The sequence below is a fragment of the Chiloscyllium plagiosum genome, chromosome 6 (assembly GCF_004010195.1).
Source record: "Chiloscyllium plagiosum isolate BGI_BamShark_2017 chromosome 6, ASM401019v2, whole genome shotgun sequence".
In the NCBI taxonomy this organism is placed as follows: Eukaryota; Metazoa; Chordata; class Chondrichthyes; order Orectolobiformes; family Hemiscylliidae; genus Chiloscyllium; species Chiloscyllium plagiosum.
The window spans coordinates 63,860,067-63,874,886 of record NC_057715.1 but is presented as its reverse complement, the minus strand read 5'-3'; the positions used below and the strand labels follow the sequence as shown (position 1 = coordinate 63,874,886).

The following is a 14,820-nucleotide window of genomic DNA, read 5'->3' as shown; positions in this document are numbered from 1 at the left end:
GAAAAAACAAACTAACAAAGGAAACACTAATTATAACCCCATGAAGATGGCTAAGTTATCACTCCACTTCAAGAGAATCCCATTGAGCTGACTGCCTTATCAACTTTGGCACTTAGCCAAACATTCATCTGGAGAAACTGATACCTGGACATCTGTTTCTATGGATGCAGTTGTCAGTTGGCCTTACACTGAATGCTTGTCTGATCACCAAGAATGAGTTTTGCAGGATCGATATAGGTTACCTAGATTTATAATTTCCATGCTCTTTTAGAAGCTTTTACTACCCTTTTCCCCTTCCCCTGCCAAAGAAGAATGATATGAGAAACACATCCAGCACATTCAAATGATCTGTCACACTGTGTGGCATGAGATATCTTCATGAAACGCGACGTACTGTTCACGACCATTGTATGCACTGACAATCATTTCAATAGAAATGAAACTTTTTTCAGAGACAAATAAAAGTATAGGATTTCCTTTCTATAATTATTAACAATTGTTTGGTTACTAACTATTCTACAGCAACGCAGTTGATTACTTCCTTCATTTGGTCAATTGTCTCAACAGTTAACAGCATTTTGTTGTATTCATAGAAATCCATTGGGTAAAATAATTTGGTTTTAAACAAGATCTACTGCAAATAAATATAGTACAGTTAAAAATGATATAAATCTGATTATATTAATCATTGTATTCTAAATATTCTTTTATTGAATAATAATTATAACATTTATCTTAACAAGTATTGTGTATTTTATTCTGTTTTATCAGTGACACAAAGGTAAAGGAGATTTTTCTCTTTATGCTTTTTCGACATTAAAAAGCCTATGAGAACCCAGGGGTCGAGCAAAAACAATTGTTTTAATATAAATTTGAATCCCTTGTGCCATCTCCTAAATATTAGCAACCATTTCCTTCCTTCTTTTTCCCTAATTTACTCATTTTCTACTTTTAAATTGTTTTAAATAGTTTTCTTTCAATTCCAACCAATGGGCAGCACAGCAGCTCAGTGGTTAGCACTGCGGCCTCACAGCGCCAGGGACCTGGGTTCAATTCCCGCCTTGGGCAACTGACTGTGTGGAGTTTGCACATTCTCCCCATGCCTGCATGGGTTTCCTCCGGGTGCTCCGGTTTCCTCTCACAGTCCAAAGATGTACAGGTTAGGTGAATTGCCCATAGTGTTAGGTGCATTCGTCGGGGGTAAATGTAGGGGAATGGGGCTGGGTGGCGATTGCTCTTCGGAGGGTCAGTGTAGACTTGTTGGGCCGAAGGGCCTGTTTCCACACTGTAGGGAATCTAAAAAAAATCACCAGGGACCTGGGTTTGATTCTACCCTCGGGCCACTGTCTGTGTGGAATTTGCACGTTCTCCCCGTGTCTGCGTGGGTTTCCTCCTGGTGCTCTGGTTTCCTCCGACGGTCCAAAGCTGTGCAAATTGGGTGGAATGGTCATGCTAAATTACCCATAGTGTTCAAGGACGTGTAAGTTAGGTGCGTTAGCCACGGGAAATGCAGGGTTACAGGGATAGGATAGGGGGAGGGGGAGGGGGATGGGTGGGATGCTCTGAGGGTTAGTGTGGACTTATTGGGCTGAATGGCCTGTTTCTGCGCTGTAGGGTCTCTGTGATCACCACTGCCTTTAATCATAACTAAAACCCAGAGAAGGTTTTACAAATAGTCAAGCTGACAGTGTAAAATGTACACTATCATCCAAAGTCGAATTTGATCCTGTTCTGTAATCAAATGGAAAAGAAATGCTGAAACATAACACTCATAAGATGAAAACCTTCACAATTATCAATCCCTTTATGAATAAAACCAAAAGGAAAAACATAATCATATAAGCAAACTGGCAAGCTCTCTGTGGTGCTATTTACAGCAAAGGATCAGTGGAATGAATAGCATTTTGTGAAACTAGGAACATTATACCATGTGAAATTTAAGATCATTCTGATCCAAAGGAATAGCTTGTATTTCCTTCAGCCTACAGTGTTTAATTAATATTAGTAATTACTCTACAGGGTCACGCACCAGTCGTTAGAAGGCTGCTGGTTTTGTAGCACTGATATTTCTGATAAAGTCATTTTACATTTTAAATAAGTACACTGGGGATAATGTTAGCCTAAACTGCCTTGTGGAAATTAGAGAGATATTCAAAGGGCTGAATGGTCTATACATGTTCCTATGTTTACATGTATCATCTGAAAACTTGGATTTTTATTCTAGTCTTCCACTGGAGTCAATGAGATCTACCGTGAAAAGTGGAGACCTCAGTACAGATATCCAGTCGACTAATAACCAAAGCATCAACAATTCATTCCTCTAATCAGAAATTCAGCTTGCAAAATGGTTGAGTAGTAATCCTCCCCTGCTTAAAGGAACTTAAAGACTATTAATCCATAGTCAGTCATTTTGGCATCTGCAAGTGCCAATCAAGAGACAAGATTTGTTGCACTGCCCATCCAGATTTCTGCTAAACATTGAGCCAGAGACATTAACAGGAACTTGAGATTTGCTGTCCACTGTTGCATAAGAGAAATCAATGAGGCTGTGAGGCAAAGAAAGATAACAACATTCTATTCTCCCTTTCATGAGACAAACAGGCTGAATGAGTACACACTTTCACTAATGGTGGACATTGTCATTAAATGGACGCCATTGCTTTGTACCACATGTTAACTCTTCCATGTACTGAAACCAAAAGGGATTCTCCTCCCACAATATTCAGCTGATGCGTGTGACAGTTGACTAAGCAGGTCAATTCCCATTATCCTGGTATCAGCTACAATGCCTTCATTCTGCATTTCAGCCACCAGAGCATACCAAAGGGTGGCCATTGGCCAACAAAGGCCATCTGTTGGTGATGTGGCATGTGATCTGGATTCACAACACCTATATACACGCAAGACACACATGCAACGAGAGCCACAAGGCATCTGATAAGAGAGATAAAGTAACAGCTCTGCTGCCTAACCTGCTGTAGGAATAACTGTTTCAGAAGAGGGAAGAGAAGAAGCAGGAAGGTGGGGCAAGGGGGAAGATGAAGCAACAACTTAGACTCCTCAGGCTGTACGTGAAGAATTAATTCTAGTACGTTGCCAGTAGTCATAATCACCAAAACTCAGTTCTGACCATCACATCACCCTCTTCACCACAATGTAACAATGAATGCCACTAGAAAATAACCATTCCAAACCAAATTTATAAATGATATCACGTCATGCTGCTAATAAACATAAACTAATCATCCTTGTCCACTCCTCAGTGCTCTCATCCTGTCCTAATGTCCCTACACAACGCTAGCCTAATGGCTGCAGCATGGGTGATAAAGCACTGCTGCCTTTCATTGGAGACTGCAGATAGCTTCGGAGGTGGGCCTTGAGCAGCTCCATGTTTAGGAGATCTGAATTCTTACTGCACATCACAGCATCAATCTGAGGTAACTAGCTGTCAGGCAACAGCAAAGGCAGGGGTGCAAGAATAAATGCTGTCATCCTGGAACAACTAACAGTCATGGGTGGAGGTATATCAGTACAGATTGCTTACCTGCTTTCAAATGCTAGAAGCTACCTGGAACAATGATGGTAGCACTCAGAAATCTGGTGGAAGTTGCTGGTGCAGCAACACAAGTTGATAATCAGCTATCATTGTGCTTCATTTCACAGTTCCATTATTGAGGTCTAGTGTAGCTCATTTGGCTGGATGGTAGACTTGCAAAGCAAGTGTGATGCCAACAGCATGGGTTCAATTCCCACACTGGCTGAGGTTACCATTAACCTCCTTCTTAACCTCTCCCTTGCGTGAGGTATGGTGGCCGTCAGGTTAAATCATCACCAGTCACTCCTCTCTATTGTCTGGTAAGACTATGGTCACTTGACGTGACCAATTGTGTAATTAGATTGGGCTACCAGCACTAAGATGGAAAATATCGTTCCAGTTTTGCACAATGCCCTATGTCAAGTTGGTGCACAATCCTCAATACTCCTTGAATCTCCACTCTCCTCAACACTGAATGCAAATTTTCTAATAGGTTTCACAATGAATCAAGGAATTCTTTGTGGTTATCCATCAGCCATTTTCTGTAGTCAGGCCCATTAAAGTTCGCACATGAATTCTCCACATCAGGACCTGTGTGTGGCCTCACCCTCCAATAAGTTGGCAAGTATAGTATTCTTGCTCTTTGGTTGGTGTATCCTGTGTCTAATCCTTCCACTAAAATGCATACAACCTCAGTATCTGAGCTGTTGGGAATGAGCATGAAATCAAGTAATGTTGTTTCTTCATCATCAATGTGTTTATGATGGTTTTCCATTGCCTGGTTAGTTGTAATTCTCAGGTATCGGAAAGCAGAAAGGCACGTGTATAAGGCAATGTTGAGGAAAGGGGAAAAGTAACAGGAAAATACTTATACAATCTACATCCTATGGTCAGCAGAGATTAGGGGATGAAGAAAGAGCGAGATATGAGAAGGAGGAATAAGTATGCCAATATATTACTTTTCAATTTATTGAGCTCTGTTGCTGGCCATATTTCAACAAACAATGGCAATTGCCATCACAATCAGGATTAGGACATGTTGGCCCAACTGCGCCCTAACACATCCTGCTATGTCCTGCTGCATTTGGCTGTGTTTCACTTTGTCCTTTAAGACGTAGAGGGAAGTGTGTCAGTAAGTGGTATGCAATCTGTTTGCTGGATGTGGTCACCATGGTTGAATAGCTAGCAATCTATGCAAATTGTAAATGTACATTTGAGGCTTGCAATAGTGCTGTGTGCGGAAGCATATTAATATTAGATAGGAGACCTGACTGATGAGAGAATGTTGCCAAGTGACTCTGGCTATATGGTGAATTCAGGAATGTCTATTAGTGCAGTTAGTTGGAGATGGCATTTGAAGGTGTAATATTATGAGCGTTCATGTGAGGTTATTAAACTTGAGGCATCACATTCAGGTTCTCAGTCAGGTTCCCAGCATGAACCTGAATGGCCTCCCAGGTGTCTGTGGATACAGGACATCTCTTCTCCACTTCCTCCATCAAAGCCTTTGATGTAGCAGATTAAAACTTTAGAGCACACTCTCTGCATTTCCATTCTTCACTGTTTTCCAGGTCAGAATCACTTGCTGACTAACTTGCATGACTCTTTATGAAGCTAGACTACATCATTGTTGCTGAATCTCCCACAAGCAACATCCGAGGGATCATAGGTGCCCAGAAATTTAAATGACACAACATAACGCACGGTGGCTCAGTGGTTAGCACTGCTGCCTCACAGTGCAGAGACCTGGGTTCGATTCCAGCCTTGGATGGCCATCTGTGTGGAGTTTGCATGTTATTCCTGTGTGTGCATGCACACGGGACTAAGCGACACCTTCCATTTTCGGTTAGATTCACACATGTATTGGGACACAATTTTAACCCTTTCACCACAGATGGCCATCTGTGTGGAGTTTGCATGTTATTCCTGTGTGTGCATGGATTTCCTCCCACAGTCCACAGATATGCAGTTTAGGTGAATTGGTAAATTGTCTGTAGTGTGCAGGCTCGGTGGGTTAGCTATGGTAAATGTGTGGATAGGGGTGGGATGCCCTTTGGAGGGTTGGTATGGGCCAAATAACTCTTTCCACAATGTAGGGATTCTGTGATATAGATATTGTAAGTGCAAGTCAACATCTATGATTCTTCCATCACTTGCACATGGTGGCAGCAGTGTATATTCCTTGCAAGACACACTCACTATTGCGGTCTGCACCGACCCTCTGTGACTCTTGTGAACACTGTTAGGTGGAGATATGGCTGGATAATTGTCTAATCTCTTATGTGGAAATTATTATTTGTAGAAGTAGTTGAAATGAAGTTGTATGGAGTCATCGAGTCATGGAGATGTAGGCATGGAAACAGACCCTTCAGTCCAATTCATTCATACCGGCCAGTATCCTAAACTAATCTAGTCCCACCTACCAACACCCACCCCATATCCCTCCCAACATTTCCTATTCATATGCTCATCCAGATGCTTTGTAAATGTTGCAATTGTACCAGCCTCCACCACTTCCTCTGGCAGTTCATTCACACACATACCACCCTCTGTGTGAAAAAGCTGTCCCTTAGGTCTCTTTTATATCTTTCCCCTCTCACCCGTGGGCGGCACGGTGGCACAGTGGTTAGCACTGCTGCCTCACAGCGCCAGAGACCCGATGTATCCTATCCATGCCCCTCATGATTTTATAAAGCTCTATAAGGTCATCCCTCAGCCTCTGATGCTCCAGGGAAAACAGCTCCAATCTATTCAACCTCTCCCTATAGCTCAAATCTTCCAACCCTGGCAACATCTTTGTAAATCTTTTCTGAATCCTTTCAAGTTTCACAATATCTTTTTGATAGGAAGGAGACCAGGATTGCATGCAATATTCCAACAGTGGCCTAATCTTCCAACCCTGGCAACATCTTTGTAAATCTTTTCTGAATCCTTTCAAGTTTCACAATATCTTTTTGATAGGAAGGAGACCAGGATTGCATGCAATATTCCAACATTGGCCTAACCAATGTCCTGTACAGCTGCAACATGACCTCCCAACTCCTGTACTCAATATTCTAACCAATAAAGGAAAGCATACCAAATGCCTTCTTCACTATCCTATCGCCTGAGACTCCACTTTCAAGGAGCTATGAATCTGCACTCCAAGGTCTCCTTGTTCAGCAACACTCCCTAGGACTTTACCATTAAATGTACAAGTCCTGCTAAGATTTGCTTTCCCAAATGCAGCATCTCGCATTTATCTAAATTAAACTCCATCTACCACTTCTCAGCCCATTGGCCCATCTAGAACATATAACATAGAACAATACAGCACAGAACAGGCTCTCCCGCCCTCGATGTTGCGTAGACCTGTGAACTATTCTCAGCTCGTCCCCCTATTATCCCATCATCATCCATGTGCTTATCCAAGGATTGTTTAAGTCTCCCTAATGTGGCTGAGTTAACTACATTGGCAGGTAGGGCATTCCATGCCCTTACCACTCTCTGAGTAAAAGAACCTGCCTCTGACATCTGTCTTAAATCTATCACCCCTCAATTTGTAGTTATGCCCCCTCGTACAAGCTGACGTCATCATCCTAGGAAAACGAATTTCACTGTCTACCCTATCTAATCCTCGGATCATCTTGTATGTCTCCATCAAATCCCCTCTTAGCCTTCTCCTTTCCAATGAGAACAGACCTAAGTCTCTCAGCCTTTCCTCATAAGACCTTCCCTCCAGACCAGGCAACATCCTGGTAAATCTCCTCTGCACCTTTTCCAATACTTCCACATCCTTCCCGAAATATAGCGACCAGAACTGTACACAATATTCCAAGTGTGGTCGCACTAGCATTTTGTATAGTTGCAGCATGATATTGCAGCTCCAGAACACAATCCCTCTACGAGTGAAACCTAACACACCGTATGCCTTCTTAACAGCATTATCCACCTGGGTGGCAACTTTCAGGGATCTATGTACATGGCTGCACATCCACGTTACCAAGATCCCTCTACACATCCATGTTACCAAGAATCTTTCCATTGACCCAGTACTCTGCCTTCCTGTTATTCTTCCCAAAGTGCATCACCTCACATTTAGCTGAATTGAACTCCATTTGCCACCTCCCAGCCCAATTCTGCAATTTATCCAAATCCCCCTGCAATCTGTAACATTCTTCCAAACTGTCCACTACTCAACCTACTTTAGTGTCATCTGCAAATTTACTAATTCATTCACCTATGCTTGCGTCTAAGTCATTTATAAAAATGACAATCAGCAGTGGTTCCAAAACAGATCCTTGTGATCAAGATCCTGTTGTAATCTGAGGTAACTTTCTTCGCTGTCCACTACACCTCCAATTTTGGTGTCATCTGCAAACTTACTAACCAAACCTCTTATGCACACATCCAAATCATTTATGTAAATGAAGAAAAATAATGGACCCAGCACCAATCCTTGAGGCATCTTTAAAAACAGTATAAAGCCTTTGTTTTTATAATAAAGATTTGAGTTTTGTGATACCTTTGGATATGTACATCTCTCATGCTTAAACAAAGAAACCCAAGTCTCATTAGGTCTAAAGAAGGAATAAAAGGTTAAATTCACCTTTCAGAACTATATCACTGTTATTTCACTGTTGTTGGTTAAAATGTGGAACTCCCTCCCCAACAGCACTGTATCTATACCACACGAACAGCAGTGGTTCGAAAAGATTACCCACTGCCTTCTTCAAGGACAATATGGTTTGGGAAATTAATGCTGGTCTACCCACCAACACCCTTGCAAAAATGAATAAGGAAAGACTGCATGTACACCAGCCATAATGCACCTCCTATGTAAGAGGAATGGCTGGTTTTAATGGTGTTACAATGTGACTTTATTGGAACTTTGCTGATGCATGCAGCTAATGCACAGTGTTGTCAGTACTGGAGGCATCCAGCGATCTTTCTCATGATAAGTCATGAAGGTGACATGTTGCCTGCATTTCAATAAACAAGTGGATTAATTGCATATTTTAACCCCCATGTCTCTTTTCATAACTCATTTAAAAATATGCAAGTATAATATTAGAAATACCAGTGTGGCACCAAACAAGAAAGGACATACTCAAGGAAACTGCTCTCCTTCCAACATTCATTATTGCTTCTCTTTCTCTCACTTATATCAGTGATGCCAAAATATTCATGCATGCAAAATTACACTCATTTCAGGGGTGGGTTAGATCTGGTTCAAGTGGAAATATAAAATTACTCTTGCAATATTAATGTTTAAAACCTAAATTTATTGACATTAAATATTTAAAATCTCATCTTTCATCTAACTGCTTCCAATTCTCCAAGTATTTATTGTTAATGGCCCCAAAAATAGTCAAATTATTGAATATTGTGTCCTAGAAGTCTGATATTCAGTTTTACTACTATCACAATTCATAGATTGTGATTAATAAAACATTGTAAATGATCAGTCATAAAATGGTCACAAATATCACCATTAGAGGTTTACAAAATCATGAGGGGCATGGATCGGGTAAATAGACAAAGTCTTTTCCTTGGGGTGAGGGAGTCCAGAACGACAAGCGTAGGTTTAAGGTGAGAGGGGAGAGAGTTAAAAGGGACCGAAGGGGTAACTCTTTCAAACAGAGGATGGCACATATATGGAACGAGCTGCCAGAGGAAGTGGTGGAGGCTAGTACAATTGCAACATTAAAAGATATCTGGATGGGTATATGAATAGGAAGGGTTTACAGGGATATGGGCTAAATGCTGGCATATGGGACTAGATTAATTTAGGATATCTGGTTGGCATGAACACTTTTGACCGAAGGGTCTGTGTCTGTGCTGTGCATCTCTATGACTCTATATTTTAGCTCACTTTGTCCATTCACATGTCCAGATATTTATATGTCCAGATATTTCTGAAGAACAGATACAATGGACAGCGTGAGTCATTTGATTATATTAAAGCATGTGACACATGGCCAAAGAAAATATGCCAGTATTTAAAGAAAATACAAACTGTGGCTTTTTTTTTGAACAAAACTATCCAGCATCATCATTTGATGACATTAGAATAAGTGATAACATTTTAAAATACATTTTCACATATAGCAAGATAACATCTTTCAATCTTAAAAGTATATCAATAAACTCCTTTTTTATCAGGGTTGGGTCCAACAATAAACTATTTGCCTGTTTGATAAGGCATCTTGGGCAGTCAATCAACATAGGAGTTATTTCTTAGCTCATACACTGCTGACATTCAGAAGTTATGGCTTAAATTAAATGCTTCAGTGTAAAAAATGTGTTGTTGTGAAATACGTTTACTTTTTGAAATGAATTTTGCTTTACAGTGTATATTGCAACCATAGTAAGAAACAGAAAATAATCACCCAGACTTCACCACTAACTTACCAACTAACTCCATTACCTCACTGCTCAAAATGTCTTCCTTAAGTCTCTGTTATTTCTTAATGTCTGCAATTTAACCGTCATTTAATTTCATGTATTGTTGATTTGAGTGCAGGAAGACTGTGAGGTTACCTGGGAAGGATACAGATATATAAATCCTCAATTATAGGGAATAGTAAAAGGAATTACTTTAAATAAAGATAAATGAAGCTTTAAAAAATGACAGTGCAATAATAAAATTACACATACAGAATTAGAAATTAAGACCTGCACTCTCAAATATGGACATGGGTGAAGTTGTGTAGAATAGCACACATTTAATTTAATCCAAATTCCAAATGAAGACAGCAAAATCATTGCAGTCTTTCCTTGGAAATGTCTCTGTCTAATTTCTAGTTTAGAACCAGTGTAGTTGATGTGCAACTTGTCTGTGCATTCTGCAGAAAAACAATGTGAGGTAAAGCCCAAATATCTAAAGGACAGATTTAAGTTGTCAATCCTCTTTAATAAGCCTTTATCAGTAAATGATCCAGGATCATTGTGAATTAATGTATACTGTGTAATGATGTCCATATTCTGCACTAGCTAAGAAATAATGATTGAGCAAACATATACACCAAGTGTAATGAGCATCTTGCAAAGGCAAACAGTGTAGATGACTAAAATATGCTGTTAAGAAAGTTCCAGGATTTGACATAGTGACAGTAAAGGAACGGCAATACAGTTCCACATCAGGAAGGCACGTGATTTGGAAGGAAGTGTGTATGAGACCATATGATATAGGAACCATTCAGCCCATCAGTTCTACTCCGCCATTCAATTGTGGCTGATCTGTTTCTTAAACCCATTCACCTGCCTTGTCCCCATAACCCTTGATCGCCTTACCAATCAAGACCCTATCTATCTCTGTCTTAAATACACCCAATGACTTAGCCTCCACAGCCCTCTGCAGCAATGAGTTCCACAAATTAATCATACTCTGGCTGAAGAAATTCCTTTTCATCTTTTTAAAGGGTTGTCTTTCATTCTGAGGCAATGCCTAGTCTCTCTCACTCATCCACTATATCCAGGCCTCTCAATAGTCTGAAAGTTCTAATCAGATCTCCCCATATACTGCGAAACTCCTTCAAGTACAGACCTAAAGTCCTCAACTGCTCCTCACATGACAAACTCTTTATCTCTAAGATCATTCTTGAGATCCTCCTCTTTACCCCCTCCAAAGCCACCAAATCCTTCCTAAGATAGAGCCCAACACTGTACACAACATTCCAAATGCAGTCTGACCAGAGCCATGTCTGCCAGCCCCCTTGAAATGAATGCTAATATGGCAGTTTGGAAAGCAAATACAAACTAAACCTGCACATTAAACTTATGAGAAACCTGAATGAGGACTTCATAGTCCCATTGTGTGTCAGATTTCCGAAGACTTACCCTGATTAGAAAATTGTCTATGCCTCTATTCTTCCTACCAAAGTGCATAACCTCACACCCTCTCTCTTCCATTTATTTGCCAACTCTCCTACTCTTACCAAGTCCCTACTTCCTCAACACTACCCATCTTTCCATCTATCTGTTTATCATCTTCAAACTTAACAACCTCCTCAGTTCCTTCATCCAAATCATTAATGTACAACATGAATAGTTGTAGTCCCAACACAGACCCCTGTGGAACTCCAGTAGTCACTGGTTGCCATCCTGAAAAAGACCCTCATCTGGAGGCTACACAACATTGAAGGGGTCACCCAGTTGGAGATGAAACATTTGCAAAAAAAATCAACTGGCTCGGCAACCCGACCACAACGCTGACCACCAACCCAAGCTACAGATTTTCACAAAAACTTTTATTCCTACTTTCTGTCTTCTGCCAGTCAGCCAATCCTCTATCTATGCCAGTACCTTGTCCAGGTAATAATACAAAGATTAGTTTTTTGGTTCTGCTTTTTAATTTAGCCCCTACCTGCTCATAATCCCTCAGCAGAACCGCTTACCTATTTTTACCTATATTGTATGTACCTACATGGACCACAACAAGCATGACAGCCCTCCTACTCCAGGTTCCCTGCAGCCCAGATGAGATATTCTGAACCTGGGCACCAGGGAGGCAATACAGCATTTGGGAAGCTCGATCCTGGCCACGGAGAATAGTGTCTATTCCCCTAATTATACTACTCCAATTACAACTACATTTTCTTCTCTCTGCCCACTTCTTGAATGGCTTCCTGTACCATGGTGCCCTTGTCCTTGCAGGTGGTAGATGTTGTGGGTTTGAACGAGTGTCAAAGGAGCCTTGGTATGCTACTGCAAGGAGTCTTGTAGATGTGTGAATATTGAAGGTGATGGATATGGTACCAATCAAGCTGACAGATTTGTCCTGGATGGTATCAAGGTTCTTGAGTGTTGTTGGAGCTGCACCCATGCAGCAACTGCAGGGTTTTGCATCACATTCCTGACATCAGCCTTGTGTATAGTGGTCAGCCAATGGGAGACAGGAGATGAGCTACTTGCTGTCAAATTCTTAGTGTCTAACCTGTTCTTCTAACCATGGAGAGGATACTACTAAGAGGAGAATTGATAGAAGTTTTCAAAATTAATACAGGTCTAGCTGGAGAAGACAGGGAAATATTGTTGCTGCTCGTAAAAAGATCAAAAACAGGAGGGCACAAAGTTTATGCAAATGTTATGTGTGAAAAAAAACTTTAGAATACACTGCCTGGAAGTGCAGTGGAGGTTGGTTCAAACTGAGGCATTTAAGAGGCCATTAGATGTTTTTTATAATAGAATACAAAAATCAATGGGGACAAACCAAGACAATGGCATGAAGTCATAATGCTCAGAGAGTGAGTGCAGACACAATGGGTCAAGTAACCTTTGAAACAATGTTGTGATTCACTGATATGGCTTTATGCATTTAGTTTCTGATCAATGGCAACTATTCATCTTGATAGTGGGGTAATGCCATTGACATCAAGGGTAGTTAGATTCTCCCTTGTTGGAGATGGTCATTGCTCTTTTGGCTATGTTTTTAGATTAGATTACTTACAGTGTGGAAACAGGCCCTTTGGCCCAACAAGTCCACACCGCCCCACCGAAGCACAACCCACCCATACCCCTACATTTACCCCTTACCTAACACTACAGGCAATTTAGCATGGCCAATTCACCTGACCTGCACATCTTTGGACTGTGGGAGAAAACCGGAGCACCCGGAGGAAACCCACGCAGACACGGGGAGAACGTGCAAACTCCACACAGTCAGTCGCCTGAGGCGGGTATTGAACCCGGGTCTCTAAACTGTGAGGCAGCAGTGCTAACTACTGTGCCACCGTGCCGCCCACAAAGGCTGTGACCCAAGGCTGTAATGTGATCAGGAAGTGAATGGGCCTGAAAGATTCCAAACTGAGCATCAGTGAGAATGTCATTCCTGTGCTACTTTTGGTTGATAGCATTATTGACAACTCCTTCTGTCACATTACTGATGTTGGAGAGAACGTTAACTGGCTGGGTTGAATTTGTCCTGCCTTTTGTGCTCAAGACATATCTGGGCACCTCTGCAAATAATGCTAAACAAGGTTTCACATGAATTATAAATACTTACATAATATGACCAGCTTGTTTCCTTCTCTTTCAAGTGCCACACTACATTGCCCAAGTTCTCATGTGAACATTAACTGCGAACAGCATTATGATTTAGCCTGTTCATGTCCTCATTTAATATCAATACACACATTTTAAAACAGGTCATTCAATTACAACTACATGGGATTGTAGCACTTTTCCCCTACTCTAGCTTGTTAGAACTGAAGCGGGTTGTTGCAGTCCAATAAGATCAGCTGACCTTTAACAAAGGTGAAATTGGAGTGGGATCTTTCTTTCAGTGTGCCTCAGGCACTTAATATCCAGGACCTTTACATATTGGCAGTGAAAGTACTGCATATATATTTTTGAGAGTAACTACCAGTTCCTCACAGTTATTGCAATCACTTAGTAGTGAAGATGATTGATTGTAATCAGCAATGATAATGAAACTATGAAGTTCAAAACAAAATGTAGATATTTTCAAACTTAAAATGGATTTAACTTTATAGTTATATAAAAGGTAAGCAACATCAAAGAGTATGAATGAATATGAAGATAGTGAGAGAATGAAGGCAGTATCGTCATCTATAAATTCAGATAAATAAACATAATTTTTTAAAGGGGTTCGATTTATTTTAAATTATACGGTTATAAGCGCGACATTTTGAAACACGCTCATTTGCTACACATTTCAAAAAGAAATGTTGCCGTTATTATAGTATCTCGGCAGTAAACGACTAACAGGCTTCACATGCATCCATTCATTCACATATGCAATCCGCGAAAATAATAACAAGTACAGCAATCTCAATTGCACCAATACCACAAATATGTAAGTTTTATGGATTTATTTGTTAGATAACACGGAAACCGAATGAAACTCAGTAATTACTCAACTCTGTAATTTGAGCGTGACATTCAGCATTGAAAATTCACCCATAGGTCTGGATTAATATGTTTGCTGCAGACCATCAGCGAGAAGCAAGAATGAATTTTCACAACACCGCCCACGCGAAGTTATGAAATGTCACTGAAGATTTCACACACGAAAACAACAGATAAACAGCAGTCCGAATAGATAGATGCATAACATTAAGGCAAGAGTTTTTAAAAGTTCCGCTTAAATCTACACGGTCGGAAAGCTGTTATTCACCAGAATATTTGGGGTGCCGAAACAGGCAGAAAGGAATGATAGTTGAGGTGAGTGAGTGGGGAACGGTGACTGTGCTGAGTGAGTGGGGAAGGATGGCTGAGGTCAGTGCGAGGGGAAGGGTGACTGAGGTGAGTGAGGGGGAAGGATGACTGAAGTGAGTGAGGGG

The 14,820-nt window shown here is 40.8% G+C and overlaps 1 protein-coding gene across 4 annotated transcripts in view; it reads right to left on the bottom strand.

The window, feature by feature from the left end:
• Positions 1-14,820, bottom strand: part of LOC122550643 (neuronal PAS domain-containing protein 2-like) — a 121,815-nt gene that overhangs the window by 105,614 nt on the left and 1,381 nt on the right. For 2 of the 4 annotated variants that reach the window (XM_043691703.1, XM_043691707.1), the window contains one exon: positions 9,929-10,057. The exons of 1 other annotated variant lie outside the window; for it this stretch is intronic. The gene's annotated coding sequence lies outside the window, so the exon portion shown is untranslated. The remainder of the gene's footprint in view (positions 1-9,928; positions 10,058-14,820) is intronic. One more of the 4 variants, XM_043691704.1, reaches the window with a different exon arrangement.